Here is a 21,227-nt window from a genome sequence, read left to right on the forward strand (position 1 = left end):
CAAACTTGTCCAAAGGAAGAGCACAAAACATGGAAAATGCTTTTTGAATCTCAAAAACCATTATCAGAATTATTATTGTCTGAATTACGATTATTTACTAACACTTCAACTTGTCCTTTTTTCTGTGTGAAAATTATATTGTATAGTTGAAGATGCTTCTCCTCTTATTTGGAAATAATATTTTTATCTTTTCGCTGAATGGTTTATATTGTGGTCCCCCTGGGACTTAATTCAACAAGTTTGAATCCAAGAATATCATTCTCCTCCTCAAATAAGCTCTTCCTTTTCTCTTAATTCAATTTGATCATCCTTCAAACCATCAGGAGATTCTGTCTGCAAAGTGTCTCAAGAATCAGTTCTCGCTTTTCCATGCCTACTCTACACTCTTCTGCTAGGCCTTCCTTCTTTCCCTGTGACTGTTGCAATAGCACACTACTTTTCTTTCCTTCTGTAGCTTCTCCCTCTTTGTACTGCATCATGTATAGTCCCAGCCAGATGCATCTTTGTAAAATGCAGTTTTGAATTTACAACTTTTAAAGAACTCAGTTAAGACAATTGATCTTTTCAGAGGAAGACTGATCATGTGAGGGAACAAATATTAGCTGTTACTCACTATCATTTGCATTGGATGGATTTGCCTCAGATGTGGAGTTGGAGAATAGTCCTCATGTAGGGGTCTTAGTGGTCAATATTCTTCATGATATTGTCAGCCTATTGGGATATAGAGAATTAGAGCTGCCAGATTCCTTTGTGTCTTTCTGACCCCAAAGAAATGTGCATTCCTAATCTTTACTCTCAAAAATAGTCCTTAATGACCATTTTATTTTTTAACATTATGGACTACACAAAAAATTATATTGGGACATCTGGGTGGCTCAGTTGGTTAAACATCTGATTCTCGATTTTGGCTCAGGTCTTGATCTCATGGTTGTGAGATTGAGTCCGGTGTCAGACTCTGTGCTGAGTGTGGATCCTGCCTGGGATTCTCTTTCTCCCTCTCTCTGCCCCTCCCCAGCTTGTGCACACTCACTCCCACACACTCTCTTGCTTCCTCTATCAAAACAAATAAATAAGCCTTTAAAACAATTATAAAATTATAATGTATAGTACCCTGGAGTAAATGGGAGGGGACCTGGAGACATTTATATCATGTTTAGTGAAAAGATCCATTACATTTATATGATATAATTACATATATTGTAGATATTAGCTATTGAGTGTGCTTAAAATTTTCAAATACAATCTTTCAGGGTTTTTAATGAGAAACTTGTACTTGTTTCCCTGAACATAACATTTTAAAATTAGGTTTTATGTTTTCAGTGGCTATATTTAATTCCTGATTAATACTTTGGGATAATGATTTCTTCATTTTTCTTAATAGTCACCATCAAAGAAGAATTGTTGACATAGGTATGTGATTTTAAAAATTAAAGCCATTTGTTTTTAATTTTAGAGACAGAGAGTGAGTGGGGGAGAGGGGCAGAGGGAAAGAGAGAGAGAATCTTGAGCAGGTCTGTGCCGAGCATGGCTCAGCTGATGTGGGGCTTGATCCCATGACCTTGAGATCATGAACCTGAGCAGAAATCAGGAGTTGGACGCTCAGCCAAATGAACCACCCAGGCACCCCTTAAAACCATTTTTAAAGCATTCAAATTAAGTATTTATAACAGTTGAAACTGTATTTAAAGCAGCTCTTCCTTTTTTTCCTTCAGAAATGAGAAACATTGAAATAATGTTTAATGTTAATAGATTTTTAAAAAACATTTTTATTTAATTTTGAGAGAGAGTAAGAGAGAGAGCACGCAGGGGAGGAGCAGAGAGAGAGACACATGCATAGAATCTGAAGAAGGCTCCAGGCTCTGAGCCGCCAGCACAGAGCCCAAGGCAGGGATTGTACCCATGAACTGTGAGATCATGACCTGAGCTGAAGTCGGACGCTTAACCGACTGAGCCACCCAGGCGCCCCTAGTGTTAATAGATTTTGAATCCACTTAAACTTTTCCATATCAGAATTTCAAAATCATCACGAGGCTCTAATTTTCAGAAGGTGGTTGCATTTTAGAACTGTCACCTGAAGCTAGTTTGAATGAGAAAAGGGACAAATCAGCCACAGACACACAGAAATCTTATAAATAGGTGATGGCAGAGATTCAGAGCCACTGCATTGGTGGTGCCTGCCAAGAAGTTTGCCTGACTCCCATCCCCATTCCCATTTCCTGCTAGTAAGTGTACTTAGGGCTGGCCGCTGACCTCCCTTGGTACTTAGGACGTGAACTCAAGCAGTTCTGTAGCCTCCTTGTCCATGCATGCTGCAAGTGGGCCACTGAAAGTGATACCCCGTGCTGGACACCCATGCCGCCTAGCCTCACGGCAGGGAAACAGCAGGGACTACATACAACTCATGCTCCCTGCCTGCAACTGTGAGGGCAGCCAGTTCAGTCCTCGCTCTGCTAGGGCCGCCTCCTGGAAACCCTGTGCAGCAATGCTCATTGTCTGGGGCAACCGCTCTAGGAGCTCCTGGTCATCGCAAATAGAGACAATTTCTCTCCTGAACCTTTGTACTTTTTATGGTTCTCCTCTCACTTTCATGTTAAAAAAATTTTTTTTAACATTCAGTTTTGAGAGACAGAGAGAGAGTGTGAGCAGAGGAGGGGCAGAGAGAGAGGGAGACACAGAATCTTAAGCAGGTTCCAGGCTCTGAGCTGTCGGCACAGAGCTGGACGCGGGGCTTGAACTCATGAAGGGTGAGATCATGACATGGGGCTTGAACTCATGAAGGGCGAGATCATGACCTGGGTTGAAGTCGGATGCTTAACCAACTGAGCCATCCAGGCACCCCTCTCACTTTCGTGTTTTATAGTAAATTGTTTTATTCTTCCTAATAGGAAGCAAATCTCTTTGAATACTGAAACTGTGACTGAATCCTTTTGTCTCCTAAGGCACTGCATCGGTAACATACTTAGCACTCCATGGATATTTGTGGAATTGAACGTAGGTACAGTAATAAAATCTCTAAGAAGTTTCTTTGTGATTAGCTCAAGGTTGTAATGGGCAGTCAGTAAATCTATTAAACATATTGAGGAAAATTTGGCTTTTATAATTTGTTTTATAATGTAGTGCAGATAAGTGGAATGGAGTATTTATTTTTTCTTCAAAAACAATGCCAAGAGAGTTTTGCAGTTAGGTTCACGAACCTTCAAGTTCAAATGATTTTTAGGTTTTGTTGTTGTTACTGATATTAAACCAGGGAAATCATGTATATTTTTCCACAAATGCGATTTTACATGAGGTTCCAATATACAAAACAGACAAAAGCAGAGCAGCCTAGGGTGATGCATAGGGCAAACCCGACCTTTCCCCACCAACCTGTGCGCTATCAGCATCTGTGAGGAACCTGGGGCCCCATGGAACACAGTTTGAAAACTGCCACCACGGCATTTTCACTTGCGGGGGTTCTCATTGGGTAAAGACATGGCATGTCAGACATCAGAATCGCAGGCCCCATCCTGGGCCTACTGTATTGGAATATACTTTTTAAGAAGATTCCCAGGTGATTCTTACCTGTGCATTAGAAGCATTAACTTAGAGGATTTGGGGGATGTTAGGATAGGAAAGAAGACCAAACAAGAATTTGTTATTACAGATACGAGAAATAAGATAGAATGAGTTGTGTCCGTGAGAAAAAAAATGACGCTGGCATCGCGTTTCCCGTATGATTCTGGGTGCGGACTGGACACAGGAGAAATGTGTGCAGTAATTTGGAAGGTAGAGGAAGCAACGACAGTGACACCGGCGACTCTTGCAGGGTTGCAGTGCCGCTGCAGCTCGTGCATGTGGCGGCTGATCTGTAATCCACCTCCTTGGGCTGGGGCAGCGCTGAGGCTTGCACTACAGCTGCAGCTCGGTGTGCAGCTGCATTTGACTTTGCTGCTGCTCCTCCTGCCGCCTCTCCAAGTCCTGGGCCAGGCACTTGGGCAGCCCCGCGGGTGCCGGTCTCTGGAGGTGTCATGGGAAAAGACGCATATTCCTGCTTGTCCTTGTCGGTTTTATTTTGTCTTTGTGAATTCTGGCTGGTCTTCGTGGGTTCTAGTTTTTCCCTGATTGCTTCCACTCTGCAGCGCGACCTGTTCCCTCCCTCTGACCCAGCTGACCTACAACACTCTCCGCCTGGCCAGCAGGCGGCTACAGACACAGCAGCTTTGCATAGACTTCTGCACCAGCTCTCCGTGTGGTTCCGGCTTAGAGATGTTTCTCGGGTTCTCCAGCTACCCCCTTCCGGAGTTTTCCTTCCCCAGCTTCTCCGACAATTAAGTTTAAACCCTATAAGGAACCCCTCACTCCATATTAGTCACTGTGGTCCTGGTTCTCCAATTAAACCCTGATATGTGTATTTGATTCTTTCAGGTCTCGCAGGACCAGTGGAGCATATAGTCAAAGGCTATATGATGCCCCATATAGTCAAATCCCATCTGATGCCCCATGAATTAGGAAGTTTTCCTCTCTGGCTGGTGGGAGCAGACACTGTTCCAGGTCTGTGAGTGCCTTGAGTGCTGTTGTCTTTAATCCTTCCAGGTGGTTCTTTTTCTGGCTTCAGATTGTTTGCTCACCTACAGGTGCTGATCAGTACTTGGCTGAGTACTTAAAGAGAACCATCTGCACATTCCCAGATTTCTCTCTTCAGTGAGAAGATTTCTTTAACCCTCTACATGGCCAGTTCTAGCCTCCTTCATCTCCCCAGAATCTTGCTTGCTTCTCCTCAACTCAAGGAGACCTTGCCCTCAGGTTGTGCCTTCCTGCACTGGGGTCTGGAAACTCTTAAAGCAGTAAACTGGGACAGCCCCAAGGATGTTTATTATCTCTTAGGGATCACTGCCCTTCACTGTCTGATGCTCGGTGTCTTTAAAATCGTTGTTCCAAACAACTTCATTTAGTATTCTTGGTTGCTTTAGGCAGGAGGGTAAATCTGATCTGCTATTTCATCTTGGCCAGAAATAGAAGACTATTGTTTTCATTCATTCATTCATTCATTCATTCATTCATTCATTCATTCAAAACTGCATGTTTATTTTATTTCCATTAGAAAAAATATTATCTCTTAAAATTTTGGTCCGCTTTTGTCTTCTTTACTTCTACCACTCAAACTCCAGTACTTCAATTTTACTCAAGTGAAAGCAGAAGTAGATAGCTGATGTGAGAACTAAGTATTTCACATCATTAAATTAATAGAATTTAATTGAATGAGGTGTGCGCTTTATTATTTATCAGGAATAGTAACTCATCTCTCCTGCACGTTATTTCCCTTTACAATTATTTATGAGAGTAAGTGTGTAATGAGTGTCTCTTTTCCCATACGCAGTCATATGAGTGTGCTTAAGGGTGGTTTATAACACCGGTAACAGGATTTGTCCTCTGATCTTCAATTCATGCTCAATCCCCCTTATTCTAGGGTATTTCCACAATAACTTCAAATGTTTTAGTCAGACGTGCACTTTCCAACATCAGCTGTAAAAATCAAGATGTTAATTTAAAAACATTATTATAATTCCAGGCTAAATAATGCTGGACCCACTTACAGCGATGCTGTTGTGAGAGGTCCTTGGACAGCCACTGGCTTCAGTCTCCACACGGCCTCCTTTGGCAGAACAGCAACCTGGTAAGTGGCTCTAGCAGGAAAGCTACTCTTGAAATGTTGCTTGTGGGTTTCATTGACGGTTTTGAAGCCATTTATGTCAGCCCACAAAACAGTTGTCTTTACATTTTAGTGAAATCACAACCTGCAGCTTTCAGAATTTCACCCATGTTGACGAGGGCTTGTTTGGTTTCTTCTGCCATCCCTCCTAGCACCAGCTGTCCACTGGAAGGTTCATGCCTACCTGTCCTGAAATGTAAATAGTACTGTTGACTAACAAAGCTTGACTGCAGGGACCAACAGCTCCTGGGGCTTTCGCAATGCTGATCACCTTTCTGATCAAAGACACCGTGGCCAACACTGCCATCTTGCTGTCCCTCCAAGAGAACAGTCCCGTACACTGTCTCTCATAGCATCTCACCTGACTAACCAGAAGACTATTGCTTTTGTTCTCTTAGTTAAGAGTCACTTATGTTTTTCCTCCCACTCTGTTATCTTATTTTTCCTTCCCTTCCCTTATATTCGTCTCTTTTCTTTCTTAAATTCGATATATGAGTGAAATCATATGGTATTTGTCTTTCTCAGACTGACTTATTTCACTTAGCATAACACTCTCTATTTCCATCTATGTCATTTGCATATGGCAAGATTTCATTCTTTTTGATGGCTGAATAATATTCCATTCCATTATTTTTATATATATATATATATATATATATATATATATATATATAATCACATATCACATTTTCTTTAACGATTCGTCATAGGGTAGTTCTTTTTTTAACTTTTTGAGGAGACTCCATACTGTTTTCCAGAGTGGCTGTACCAGTTTGCATTCCCACCAACATGGCAAGAGACTGCATCCTCACCAACATCTGTTGTTTCCTGAATTGTTCATTTTAACCATTCTGACAGGTGTGAGGTAGTATCTCATTGTGGTTTAGATTTGTATTTCCCTGATGATGAGTGATGTTGAGCATCTTTTCACGTGTCTGTTAGCCATCTAGATGTCTTCTTTGGAAAAATGTCTATTCATGTCTTCTGCCCATTTCTTCACTGGATTGTTTGTTTCTCAGGTGTTGACTTTGATAAGTTCCTTATAAATTTTGTATACAAACCCTTTATCAGATATATCATTTGCAAATATATCTTCTTCCATCCTGTAGGCTGCCTTTTAGTTTTGTTGATTGTTTCCTTTGCTGTGCAGAAGTTTTTATCTTGATGAGGTCTGAGCTCAGTTTTGCTTTTGTTTCCCTTGCCTCCAAAGATATGTCTAGTAAGATGTTGCTGTGGCCAAGGTCAGAGGTTGCTGCCTGTGTTCTTCTCTAGGATTTTGATGATTTCCTATCTCACATTTAAGTCTTTTATCCACTTGGAATTTATTTTTATATATGGTGTAAGAAAGTGGTCCACCTTCATTCTTCTGCATGTTGTTGTCCAGTTTTCCCAACAACTTTTGTTGAAGAAACTTTTTTTCCATTGGATATTCTTTCCTGCTTTGTCGAAGATGAATTGACCATATACTTGTGGGTCCATTTCTGAGTTTTCTATTCTATTCCATTGATCTATGTGTCGGTTTTGTGTCAGTACCATATTGTTTGGATGACTACAGCTTTGTAATACAGCTTGAAGTCCAGAATTAGGATGTTTCCAGCTTTGCTTTTCTTTTTTCAGGATTGCTTTGGCTATTCAAGGTCTTGTGTTCCACACAAATTTTGGGATTGTTTGTTCTAGCTCTGTGAAAAATGCTGGTGGTATTTTGATAGTGATTACCTTAAAAGTGTAGATTGCTCTGGGTAGTATCGACATTCTAACAATGTTCTTCCAATCCTTGAGCATGGAGTATTTTTCTATTTCTTTGTGTCCTTTTCAACTTCGTTCATAAATGTTCTGTAGTTTTTGTGAAAGGGACATATTTTGGGGTGTCAGGATATAGGTGGGGTGATATTTGCAGTTGAGATTCCTCCTTGGTATGCTTTACCTTCCAAATGAGCAGGTCTGGATATGAGTCAAGGCGTTGACAACATGGGAAGGGAACCAATGGGTTCGGTTCTATAATTTTCAGGGCGTTGTGCATTTTGTCTCATTTCAGCCTAACAGTTACCTAAAGACCCTTTGAACAGATCCTAATTCCTTAAAGCATACACCTGATTCTTTTCCTAAGCAGTTTGACATACTACTTCCCTTCAGGATTAACTACTGTAATAGTCTTTTCTGCATACAAATAGACCTGCTCACTTAAATCCTAGTAATTTCTTAAGTCCTATTATCTTTTTCGGCCTCAGAACAAGTCCAAATTCCTGCACAAATCAAACACATATTTTATACTTTATTCTAATATCCCCACGTTGCCAATTTTCTGGTAGGATTCATTTAAATTTCAGTGAGAATTAATGCATATTGGACACAAGCAATATGCATGTCCAGCTGGAGTTCACAGATAATTTCTGATAATTTTTCTCTTTGAAAATTCCTGCCTTCTCTGTATTTCTCCCTCTGAAGATAGGAAGTAAGTTTTCTCTGTGAAATATAAGTTTGTGTTGCTGTTGTGACTTTTAATCAAACCTAGTTTTTGGCTTTTACTGTCACTGTAATATGTTGCAAAATTATATTACATTTTTGAAATTTTCCAAATTTGTTTCAGATACAACCTTTTCCCTTTAGTCACAGGTTAATGAACCTAAGCTTCCTGTTTGGTTTATGAATTTTTTGTAATAATATCATATGAGAAACATATAAACAAATCTCTCAAGTTTGTTATGGGCCCAAGGCAATAAAAAGATCTTGTTAATTTATTAAAAAAAAAAACCTTTTCAGATTGTTTGTCCAAAAGAAAAACCTCTACTCACCCAAAAGAAATAATAAATTACCTTTTAGTCAGCTGAAAATACATATAAACAAATCTAGTCAGGAATTATCTTGGCAGGACAGGGTCAGATTTTTCTCTGGAAGATTTCTTTTTATTTTCACATGACACACTTACATGCTAGTGAAGTTTGAGAAATTGGGGGTGAAATGGACTGAAGGAACCCCTTGGCACACAGCATTGCTTTACCTTCCTGTGACATTTCACAGTCTCACTGTCTCTCCCTTTAGGACTCGCGTCCATATGAGAACATCACTGCATGTCTGAGCCCAATTACGGGACTCATGCCTGGGGACCAATTCACTGCAGACAAATATAACTGCATCTCTTGTAGACAAATATTGGTTAGAATGGATTTCCAATACTTTGTTTTTCAAGAGGTACATTTTATTTCATCTGATCTTGCAATCTGTTCCCTAGACACTTCTTTGTTATTTTAGTCAGTGCCAGAAACCCACTTGACCAGTGAGGGGGAAATTTTTCTGCTGAAGTATTCAGGGTTTTTTTTAGATAAAATTATTTGTTGTCACTAAACTTATGAGTCTGATTTTTCCAAGCAATTTACATTGGGTACAGAGAGAGCAAGGTTTATTAACAGAAGTATTTAAATAGTTATATATTTAAAATTTTTTTCAAGTTTATTTATTTATTTTGAGAAAGAGCACAAGCAGGGGAGGCACACAGAGAAGGAGGGACAAAATCCCAAGCAGGTTGCACACCATTAGTGAAGAGACTCGTGCAAGGCTCAAACTCAGGAACGGTGAGATTATGACCTGAGCTGAGATTAAGAGTTGGGTGTTTAACCAATTGTGCTACCCAGGTGCCCCTTAACTAGTTAGATACATTTTGATATGGTTCTTTAATGAGAGTTTTACAATGGGGCAGTACCACTCTTAGAACTGGGCGACTAGAACCCCTACTCTGGGTGCCCTGTCCTCCATTCACCACTTCCTCACTGGGCCAGAACATCTCCAAACCAGGAGCTTCCATTCTCCTGCCTCCCCACTTCTACTCCTGCTCCAGGCTCTCCAGGACCATAGAATTCCCTGTGCAAATGCGTGGGCTTGCTTTCATGCCCCAAGCCTACTTTTAATGACTGCTCAGGAATCTTCCCCTAATGGATCACCTGAGGTCTACCTGAGGTCCAGTTTTTCACCCCTGTGGTTATAGGCCAAAGGACACTGTTGAGGGGAACATTATCAGAGCCTGGGAATGTGGTTTGGCTTCTCCCTAGTTGTGCACTGAAGACCCTTGTAATACCAAGTGGATCCGCTGGTGGTCAGTGGGAACTGCAGGGGCATAGGAACCATAGTCTGTGCTCCTCTTGGGCTGTAAATGATAGAGGAGGGCCTTGGACAGAGGAGGAAGACGTCATGAAAAACTGAACATAGTGTGGTTTTTCTCAAAGACAGTTTATATACAGTATACAAGGGATATGTACGATGAGAGAAGATGACAATCAAATCAATTGTCAAGGGCAAGGGAGCTTTAAATTATATAGATTGAGCTTGTTCTGGAGTCTTCTTTCACCTGTGTGCCTTTCTCCTAAGTCTTGGAGGCTAGAATGTTTCTAGTCAAGGTGAGGAAGAGCAGGAGGCATGCTGAATGGCCATTGCTAGGTGCAGGTCACCATCCAGTTGGAGCAAAGGTGAGACTGGCTATTAGTGGTAGTGAGAAGCATCATGGAATTAGCTGAAGGCAATCAAATGTTTGTTCATCAACTGGGAAGATGAACTGCTTTAATCAGTGCAGGTGCTCATTTTAATTTTCCTGTCAGAAATTAAGGTGGGAGACTTTTTACAGTAATAGGGAACTAGGTTTACTCTCTTGCTTAAACAATGAAAAACTGGATAAAATACATGAAACAATGGTTTATCAAGACGCGAAACAGCCAACAACAAAGGTTAGGATTCTCTGAGAGAGGAGAAACAAGTGAGGTGAATCCTGTGATTGCCCCAGTTTACCACTTGAGAATTTCCAGGCCATGGCACAAGGAGGAAGAACCCAGATGAATGTCAGTGGTACCCCTGAGTTGAGGAGAAAAAGCTGAGAAATCAGGTGGGCTAAGAGGCTAAACTATATAGGGTATTATGCTAAGTGAGATAAGTCAGAGCAAAGCAAATACTGCATGATGTCACTTATATGTGGAATAGAAAAAAGCTTACCTTGTAAAACATGGAGTAGAATAGTGGTTGCTAGGGACTGGGGGTGGGGGAATTGGGAAGATGTTGTTTAAGTATATATACTTGCAATTAGTACCTCAGTTCTGGAGACCTAATGCACAGCATTGGGATTGTATTCAACAATATTATATTATAAACTTCAAAGTTGCTAAAAGACTAGATCTTAATTGGTTGCCATCATAAAAAATAATTGTGATATAATAGAGGTGTTAGCTAACACTACAGTGGTAATCATATCACACTTATGTAAGTGTATTAAATTAGACAGGTTGTACACCTTAAACTTACACAGTGCTATATGACAATTGTATCTCAGTTAAAAAAAAAAAGGTGTAGAGGCCAGAATACCTGAAAAGGAGCTTTCAGAGAATTTAAGAGATCTGTAGAGGATCCCCTGAATTCTTTATCTGAGTATGGGACAATGCTTATGTGTCAGGAAATTATCTGAGGCCAAAGAAAAAAAGGACACTCAAAAGGTTCAGAAGGAACAATCTCCAAGTAGTCTAAATACTCATTTAAAAGGCAGAAATTCTGACTGAGTAAAAAAGCAATGTGGTTGGAATGTAAAATGGTACCTTGACAGAACAATTAAAACTTTTAATATTAAATCAAATCTTATTTGCCTGAATTAAAAAAAAAAACTCAAACATTAAGTCTGTGATGAAAACAGATTTATGATCATTGGGAAGATTTGTATAGTTTTATAGAACTTGTATAAAAACTATATTTCAACTATTTTTGTATTCTGACAAAACTAATTACATATGATGATTAAAACACTTTTTCTCTAAATTTCTTTAACTCTCATCCAAAACTATGGATGAATAAATTCATGCTATAAAAAATTCTCCATATCATATGCCACGGAACATACTGTTTTCATGCATATAAGTAATTTTTACTTGTAAAAGGCATACTGAATATTCAGTATGGTCTAAATGAAAAAATGATTTGTTAATTTTTTTGGAGTCTTTGGAGTCTTTGGTCTTCTGGACCAACATTATTTATGAACTGAAATCAATATGCAGATAGGCCAGGGCGTTAAACATTAGTTGAGAATTTGCCACAAGCCAGGGACTTTTCTAAAATCCTCACGACAATTCAGTGATACAGGTACTATTATTATTATTCTCAGTTTTACAGATGAGGACACTGAAGTCAGAAAGTTAACTAATCCAGTGTACTCAGTAAGTAGCTCAACATGAATCTCATGAATTGTGATCGAAAGGGCAATTATCCTGGGTGTTCAATTTTATCATGTTGGCATTTTTATTTCAGTCTTTCATGGTAATGTGAAAAGTACAAATTTCTTATGTTTAAATTGAAATTATTTGTCAACCACTATGGTGAGTGAATTCTGAATTAATCTCTTTAGACTGGGATTCCTCTTGCCCTCTTAGTGGTGTGCCCACTTTGAGGAGGTTTTGCTGGGTCAACACGACTCATATGAGCCTCAGCAAGGGAGCCAGCAGGACATGACTATTCCTTTTTATTCAGATCTACATAAATAATTCCAGAATTGTTTTTTTTTTAATCTTATGACTTATTTTAAAATGTTCATGGATTACATTCAGAATAATATCTTTATTTCTGTAATAATACACACATTAATTTCAACATACTCAAAAACTTTTGGTGATAATAAAAGTATGTAGAATCCTGTTTTAGTCAGCTTCGACTGCCATAACAAACTACCATATGCTGGGTGGCTTAAATAATAGTAACTTACTTCTCACAGTTCTGGAGGCTAGAAGTTCAACATCAAGTTGCCAGCATGGTCGTTTTCTAGTTGAGGACTCCCTTGACTTGTAGATTGCTGCCTTCTTTCTGTGTCCTCACATGGTTGGGGAGGGGAGAGAGCAAACTCTCTGTATCTTTTCTTCTAAGGGCACTAATCCCATCATGCGGGCCCAATTCTCATGACCTCATCTAAACCTAATTGTCTCCCACTGGTACCATCTCTAAATAGCATCACGATAATTTTATTTTCTTAATTTTTACTTCAGTTAAAAGATTTCCTTTTATTCTAGTGCTGTTACAGAGAGTAAGTTGGAAGTAAAAACATTTAGATAAAGGAGGCTTTTCTTTGTATTTTATGTAAAATTTTGTGATCTGAATCTTTGTGACTTTCTCATTATAGCACATCACAAAAAGCATACTCATTTCAAAAACCTACTGGTCTCAGTGGTTTCTATGGATAATACAATCTGAATAAGTGTCACATGGTACTATGACTTTAAAAAAAGCAATATCACCCCAAAGTGATGTGGTATCCAAAAAAAAATCACATTAGGAAGCACAATCTAGCAGTGAAAATAGTGCCACCCAGAAGATGGGCAGTCTGTGTACTAAATAATGAAATTACTGATCACAAGTTAGTCTGTGAAACATTTTCGTAAGAGTCTTCTCTACCTCCTTTTCCTTCTAAAGCCTTTAAAATAATCCATTCTAATTATGTTAGAATGTAGTGTGGAATTTAATAGTAATAACAGTTTAAGTCCAACACAAGCCTTGCATTTGTATGACTGTGTATTAGCAATTCACAATTACCCTTGAGACACTATTTTGTTTTTTAAAAAAATATTTATTTATTTATTTTGAGAGAGATAGAGAGAGATAGAGAGTGAGGCAGAGAGAGAGGGTGAGAGAATCCCAAGCTGTCAGTGCTGAGCCCCATGCGGGACTTGAACTCATGAACCACAAGATCATGACCTGAGCTGAAATCAAGAGTCAGATGCTTAACCAACTGAGCCACACAGGCGCCCCAAGACACCTTTTTAGGGATTATTGCACAGAGGCTCAGAAAATTCTGTAACTGTCACAGGTTCACAGAATTAACATGGGTTTGAGATGGACTAACAGTTCAGGCATTGGACTCTAGAGCCCAAGTTTTTAACCACTACGTTGGTGTTGATTGATTCTGATATACATACTTATTCAGGGATAATCCTCAGATATGCAGGTGGAACTTGACCTCGGATTGTCCTCTCATGTGAATTGATTATCCTTATTCTTAGCCATTGGCTGACTCCATCTCCAACTTCCTCATCAAAGAAGCCCATGCAGTAACTCACCATGAGAAACTGGTTGGTTATGCTGTTTCTGTATCCAGATGAATTAGACTCTTTCACCCTTAGGGTTGGCTGAGAACAGAAGATTTGAAACTATAAAATATCAAGTATCCAAAGGCAACTTGTTTTAGTTATTCTGACTTGGAAACTGCTCTGGAACATATCTTCAAGTGACAAAAAATCTTTACTATGGTAAGATGGAAATTTTAAGGCAATAATTTAAGGCTGGTTTTAATATCTATTGCATATGTACTTTTCCTGTAGTCTCAGAATTGTGGCTGAAACTCAAAGCTGAAGACACAACAAGGCACTAAATATTCCTAAGGCATTAATGGCTTCCAGGGCTTACCAAATGGCATTTGTCCCTTCCATCACCATTAGTAACCATCTCTTTTCTACTCCCCCATCCCATTTCCTCCTACTGCCCCAGAATTTGAGGGAGGGAGAACATTCACAATTTATGACTGGAAGTTCCTCCCTCCCTTCAGTTGGAGGAGGAGACAGTGGTGCTTTTCCATCCATGGAGCCAAATGAGTCAGCTTCGATAAAATCTTCATGAAGATTGGGGATGTCTCAAAAATGGGGAGACTGACACCCTGTTCCTCTGGATATTTATTTAGCTGCAGACTCTGGAGACTTATTCTGTCGCTAAATGTTTTGAAAGGTAACAGAATATGCCACTTCAAAATATGCCACTTTGGCATAAGAATTATTTTGAGCTAAAGGCAACTGAGAATCAACAGATACAGGGAGAATTCTCTGTTTTCCACTTATCTGCCTAAAAGAAGAACATAAGTTTCCCTTTCAGGAAAGTTTCTTCCTATCCCCCCTAAACCCCCACCAGGGTGAGAAGAGCAAGTCTTCTCGCTGTAGATGGGCAGTGGATAACAAGATGAGTTTGCAAATACGGGTCTTCCTAAAATAGCCCTTATCATCCATTAGTTACCCCATATATTTCCTAGTCATTTCCCATAATTTATCATCCCTTGAAGCCAAAACCCTCTTTCCTTTGTTAAAAGGATATATAACCTCATGATTCTAACCCTTCTTTGAGTTTCATTTCTTTTCTGTAAACGCCTGTGCACATAAATATTAATAAAAATTGTGTGTCATTTCTCCAGTTAAATCTATCTTTTGTTAGTTTAATTTGCAGGCCCTCAAGCACTTAAAATAAATGGGTAGGGAAAAGTTTTTCTTTCCTAACACTTTTCTTCTCAGTTCTTCTCTCTCATTATGGGAGAGAAGAGGGAAGTGCTTGGCTGTGTTTCCTGATGTTTGAAGACCTGTTATGATGAGGCTGAATGAGATGAGTTGCTCCTTGGAGGGGCCCTTGCGGCCTGGGAGGATTTCAGACAAGAGAGGTCCAGCATAAAACATCACATGTACACCACTTAGATAAAGGCTGCCACATCAGGTGAGGCCACCAGTACCAGGTGGAATCAGCCTAAGCTAGAAGTAAAGCAGAGATCCTCTCAACCAACACTGTGGAGACACGTAAGGAGAATTTCATAACTCCCTATATCCATTTCCATTTTATCCCCAAATCCAGAATAGCAAGTGTCCATAAGAAGGAATAAAAAGGGGTGTCTCAGAGACAACATACCCCCTCCCACCATTTCAAACAGTAAAGCTTACTTGGGGTGGGTCAGGGAGTAAGGGAAGACAGGAGCTTAGAGTCAAGTGTGAGATTCAAGTTAAAAAAAAAAAGCAGCATAAAATCCTAATTACCAGAAAAAAGATTGTTCTAGTAACTGAACAGGGTTATGGAACCAATGTAAGACACTATTAAGGTAGCAATTACCCAGCTGGAAAAACAAATTTCATCTAGTGTTGCTGGTGTGCATAGTTGGAAGAAAAAAGTTATCACGTAATTAAACTCCAAAAATTGAGACTCCTCCATCAGCAGGTATATTTATGAGTGAATTGTTTTTCTCAGCAAGTTCCATGTGATTTTCTTTATGGGCAAGGCTTCAATTGCTTTTTATGTTATCTAGACCAAGGCTGTCCAACAGAACTTTCTGTGCTAAAAATGTTCTCTGTTTGTACAATTCAATATAGTATCCAGGAAATACATGTGGCCATTGAACATTTAATATGTAGCTTATGAGATAGAAGAACTGAACTATTAACTAAAAATTTTTAATTTTAATTTTGATTTAAATTTAAGTATAAACAGTATCATATGGCTAGTAGTTAAAGTATTAGTGCAGTCTAGACTCAAGGAAATTGTGGTAGAGGCAAATATAAAGATAAGGAAAGTTCTATGTTGATAGGTGTTTTTCTTTTCCTGTGAATTTATTTATTCTTTTTCAAAAGGGTAGTATAGAAGCATCAATGTATACTAACCCAGCTAGGACTCATTTTAATCCAGTTTAAAGAAAATCGTGACAATTAAAAAAAATAAGTCACATTTTTAATGACTCATTTGTTAACTCGAGTGTTGAAAGAATGGAATGGAATGCTTGGATTCAACTCTGCAAAAAACTAAGCCATCTTTATTCAAAGATTATTTCCTCATGGGTCATTTTTCCAGAAATATTTGTTTTGACCTTAAAGTTAAAAGTCAAAATTTCTTCCTTAAATTTATTCTGTTTTTCAATATTGCTATCTTTCAGTTTGACTGTTTATATCAAAGAATGGATAAATTAAGGAGTAAAGAAGCCACAATGGGGAGGGAGTTTTTTTGTTGTTGTTGTTGTTAATTTTATTTTTAACTGATCTCTACACCCAGCCTGGGGCTTGAACTCATGACCCTGAAATCAAGAGTCACATGCTCTACCAACTAAACTAGCCAGGCAACCTAGCATAAGGACCTTTCTAGTGCATAAGAATTCTTCATCATACTTCTGTAAGAATCATGATGGAAAAGATGGTGTTCTGCTCCATTTCAGAGGGACATAAATGAAAGCTATGTTCTGTTCTCTCTTCTTATCAATATAAACCAACAATCTGGTTGTTATTACTTAGATTAATTTGCATCCTTTTGTTATAACAAAGGGAAAAGCAAACAGCTTCTTGGTACTGATAATGTGGTGGTACTATCACGGATTAGGAGGAACCCATCATCCAGATTGCCTATTACTGTTAAGAGAACTAAAATAAGTTTTCGTGGCTAATGAAGCCCAACATTCAAGTAGTGAATATTTTAAATATTTTTATCCAGTAACTTGGCTGTACATTTTACAGCGAACTCATTCTGGTTGGCTTCATAGGAAGCATTGCTGCTCCAAATCAGGGTCCCACATGGCCGCCAGTAGGCCAAATTCTGCCAGGAGACTGGCTGCCACACTATTTTTGTATTTTTGAATGTGAATGCCTTTAGGTGAGTATCTCCAATTTGCCACTCTCACGTGGGGCCCTATTGCATGGGGCCGTTTAGTGACGGCTAGGGCTTTTGAGTTGTGAAAGCCCTTTCATTCTACTCAAACTGTCCTGAGATTCCTCTATGGTGAAATCAGCTCATTGACAAAATAGCTACCCTAAAAGGTTTGCAGGCCCAATCATCTACATCGAGCTCTCTGGGGCTCAACTTAACGGTTATATAGGCTTTTGGACAAATTGAAAGAGTTAAAGTAAAAGTTGATCCTGCTGTCAGGCAGTTCTGGAGTTCCCAACCATTGAAGTCCTGCTAATTTATGATTAAAGGGACAGATGTTGGAAAGAAGCCATACATGGGACCATTAGAATAAGGTTCTCTAGGTTCAATTCTTGTAGCAACTTAGATCAAAAGACATCTACTTGGACTATATTAGCTTTTCCTATAAAAATCTTTCCCCTGAAATAAAATATAGTATTGTGCCTTTGGCTTTGTAAAGAAGAAAAACACTTTATTGATCACTGTCTTCATATAAAGACATATGGAATACATTTCCTTATCCCTAGTACCAGAGAAAAAGTTTGATTCTTTTGAATTGGTGTGCTTCTTTTCATCACATGGTGAGAGTTTCCTCACCTTCAATGTTTACTTTTTAACCTTGGTTGTCAGAATATTGAAATTAACTGAAAATTAACCCATGGCTTCTTCCTTACACAGTACTCTCCTCTTTCTTTATATGGGTTTCCCCCCATCTCTCTTTTACTTTTAATCCTTTTCTATATAAATATATAAGAATTTACTGGTAACCACTTTCAATGACATTCTGAAAATATATGCATCTAAAACTGCAAATAAATCATTAATCATGAAACATAGCCATATTTAAATATGACAAATAACTTTGTTAAAGATTCTATGACTTTTTGTATTACTCTTTCTTTTTTTTTTAAACAAATCGAAGAAAGTGTAGAAAAATCTAGTGTTTTAGAATATAAATTTTCTTAAGGAAATAGAGATGTGCAAATACTTAACCAGATATATCCTTTAACTGCTTTTTGTAATAAGAGAACAAGGACATATCTATCTGTATTTTTAAAACCAGAGGCAATCTGTTAAATGAATTAATGAGTATCCCTGCAGTGGAATATTGTGCAGTTTGAAAAGATGCTGTTGTACAAGTATATTTGTTAGATGAAAGTCGTTAGAATATTGTGATTCAAAACAATATAGTGTTGTTTGTTGTTGCTTGTTTTTGTTTTTTGTTTTTTGTTTGTTTGTTTGTGGTTTTTTTGGCACAGAACATCTAGAACTATGTACACCAAAGAGTTAGCAATAATTGCCTCTGGGGCAGTTGGAATTATATTTAACATGTATTTTATTTTTGCCTGTTTGTATTTTGTTTCTTTACTTTTTCTAAAATAAACATGTATTACCTTACTAATAAAAGCTAACAGATTTCAAATTAAAAAAAAACAGCCAGTGGTTGGGGATTTTTTGTCAGGGGTGTCTGGAATGGTAAAGGAACACAAATGAAAGACAGTGGTCCATGCCAATCTGTCAGGAAGATGGGGCCCAGAGAGGAACTTCAAAGAGCAGCTTACAGATCAGCCAGGTGCTTTGATCTTTGGTGAGGACTCCCCTGAGCACCATTTAATTCCTCTTTGTTAGTGTCTGCTGATAAGAAGACAGGATCGGAGATCCACCTGCTCAGTAAAGTAGCTTTGATTTAGCAGAGGTGGAAATCAAGGGATTTTTATTGATTTGATCCATGGATGTCTTATTATCAAAGTTTATTGATTGACATTTCTGAGAGATTTTCAGAGATGGGCATAAAATAATGCAGTTAATGTCTATAAGATAACCTCTTTTTAAGGTAGAGGCATTTATGGATTTAGAATAAATGGATTTAGAATTTAATAGTATCTGGAAGAAAAAAACCACAACAACCCTTGACGCCTAGCAGCATTGCAGGAGGAACGAGTGTTGACCTGTTATAAGCCAGTCCTGTTATAAGTTAGTTCATTTAGAAGCTAGTTCTCCAAAGCTTCTTAGTGAAGTCTTTTATTCTTTTTTACTTTCTTCTGATTCTTTTAAAGTATGGGGATTTTATGAATTCCCTGCTTCCACTTCTCCATATGACAATTTGTACTGAAACCCGAGGTTTCCATTTCCAGAGCAGAATCACTTTTAAGAAACAGGACCCTTGTCATTTTCCGGAAATGGTAGTTAATCCTGACTCAGTCTTCAGGAACACTTTAAAGGTACAGTTTTCCCCACAGTCTGCTGGAAAATAAAATATCGGGCTTGTGGGTGGTGTCTGACTGATGTGGAGAGTGTGGAAATGAAGGTAGCCATTTGGAGAACTGCTCTGTTCATGCGAAGATTGAGAGAAACGTGCTCTTCTAACCTGTGAGGTACCATCTGTCTATGGGTTTATGTAGTCGTAAGTCAGAGATTTAGATGTTATGGTCTCTGCAGCAAAAACCTCACTTGAAATGAATCTCTCCCTAGCTGTTCCCAATATGACCGTTAAAGTCTACCTTCTATGGCAGTTTATATTATTATGCCTGATCTCTGCTAGGTAGTAAGAGACCTGAAGAGACTGTGTCTTAGATTTTTATTCCATATAGTGTCTACTAGAGTGCTTTTCACCCTGTTCACATACAGTACATGTTTATTAAAACAACTCTATTAATATTTTCTTCTCTTTAAGCTAACAAAGAAAAACTGTCAGCTAAAAGCATTAGTAGTTCAAAATCTTAGGCAAAGAAAGTCTATATAAATTTAAAAGGTTGAAATCAGAGTTAGGGACTGGTAAGGCAAGTTAAATGGAAGGGAGAGTGAATTAAGGAGCTGTGACTGTATTGGTGAAAACATAGCTGAGATCATTGATCGTGCTGTACAGGCTGGAAAAGGAAGTAAGTGAATTCAGGAGAGGCCAAAGGGCTGCAGAACTGGGAAAGGCTCAGCATCAGTGGATTTGGATGATGTTGACGAGTAGTAATAGTGGTGAAAAGGAGTTCCAGGGCTAGAAGCAGAGCAAGTTATTATCAGTCTTGAAACAAGCTCAGAAATATGGCTAAAGCAAATAACGGAAAGCCTAAATGTCCTTCAACTGATGAATGGATAAGGAAATTGTGGTTTATATACACAATGGAATACTACGTGGCAATGAGAAAGAACAAACTATGGCCTTTTGTAGCAACGTGGATGGAACTGGAGAGTGTGATGCTAAGTGAAATAAGTCATACAGAGAAAGACAGATACCATATGTTTTCACTCTTTTGTGGATCCTGAGAAACTTAACAGAAGACCATGGGGGAGGGGAAGAAAAAAACAAAGAGGTTCGAGAGGGAGGGAGCCAAAACATAAGAGACTTAAAAACTGAGAACAAACTGAGGGTTGATGGGGGGGTGGGAGGGAGTGGAGGGTGGGTGAGGGGCATTGAGGAGGGCACCTGTTGGGATGAGCACTGGGTGTTGTATGGAAACCAATTTGACAATAAATTTCATATTTAAAAAAAGAAATATGGCTAAAACATTTTCATTTATTCATTCATACAACAATGATTTCTAGTAGCTTACTATGAGAACCTATAGGATCCATGCTCAGATTTTTAGTAGTTAAGTCAGAGAACATTGGCTGGCAAAATGTTAGAAAAGTTTATTTGTGCATCATGATTGTGATTCTAAAAGAAAAATTTTTGAAAAGATATTCCAAGCCAGACCTTGTTTGTTCCCTCATGATAGCTACCCCATTCTAAAAGAAAAATTTTCATATTATATTGCCCAAGGATCGTCGTATCTGAGTTTTTAATGTAATGGAGTCATCAGTGCCTCATGCCAAAAATAAAAAGCCTAAATTGATTACATTTTTATGTCAGATCCGAGAAACAGATATTCATATTTTTCCATTTATAATACCCATTCCCAAGGCACTCAAATTAACAAGCTTAAGGTTGAGGACATGTTACTTTAACAGAGAATCAATCCCTGATCTAACCACCTGGAAATGAAAACAAAGGGCTGGACCTTCATACCTGTTTGACCTTAAGATATTCCCAGCTAATAATGGAGAGGGTGAGTTATAATTTTTTTCTCTCCTATGAGTTTATTTCTGTCTTCATTTTAATATTAGATCTTATTGGGAAGTAGGCAGA

The 21,227-nt window shown here is 38.5% G+C and overlaps 1 pseudogene; it reads right to left on the minus strand.

Moving 5' to 3' along the window:
* Positions 1-5,569: 5,569 nt before the first annotated feature.
* Positions 5,570-5,996, minus strand: LOC106967466 (2-iminobutanoate/2-iminopropanoate deaminase-like; annotated as a pseudogene).
* Positions 5,997-21,227: the final 15,231 nt, after the last annotated feature.

The sequence above is a fragment of the Acinonyx jubatus genome, chromosome B1 (assembly GCF_027475565.1).
Source record: "Acinonyx jubatus isolate Ajub_Pintada_27869175 chromosome B1, VMU_Ajub_asm_v1.0, whole genome shotgun sequence".
Lineage (NCBI taxonomy): Eukaryota > Metazoa > Chordata > Mammalia > Carnivora > Felidae > Acinonyx > Acinonyx jubatus.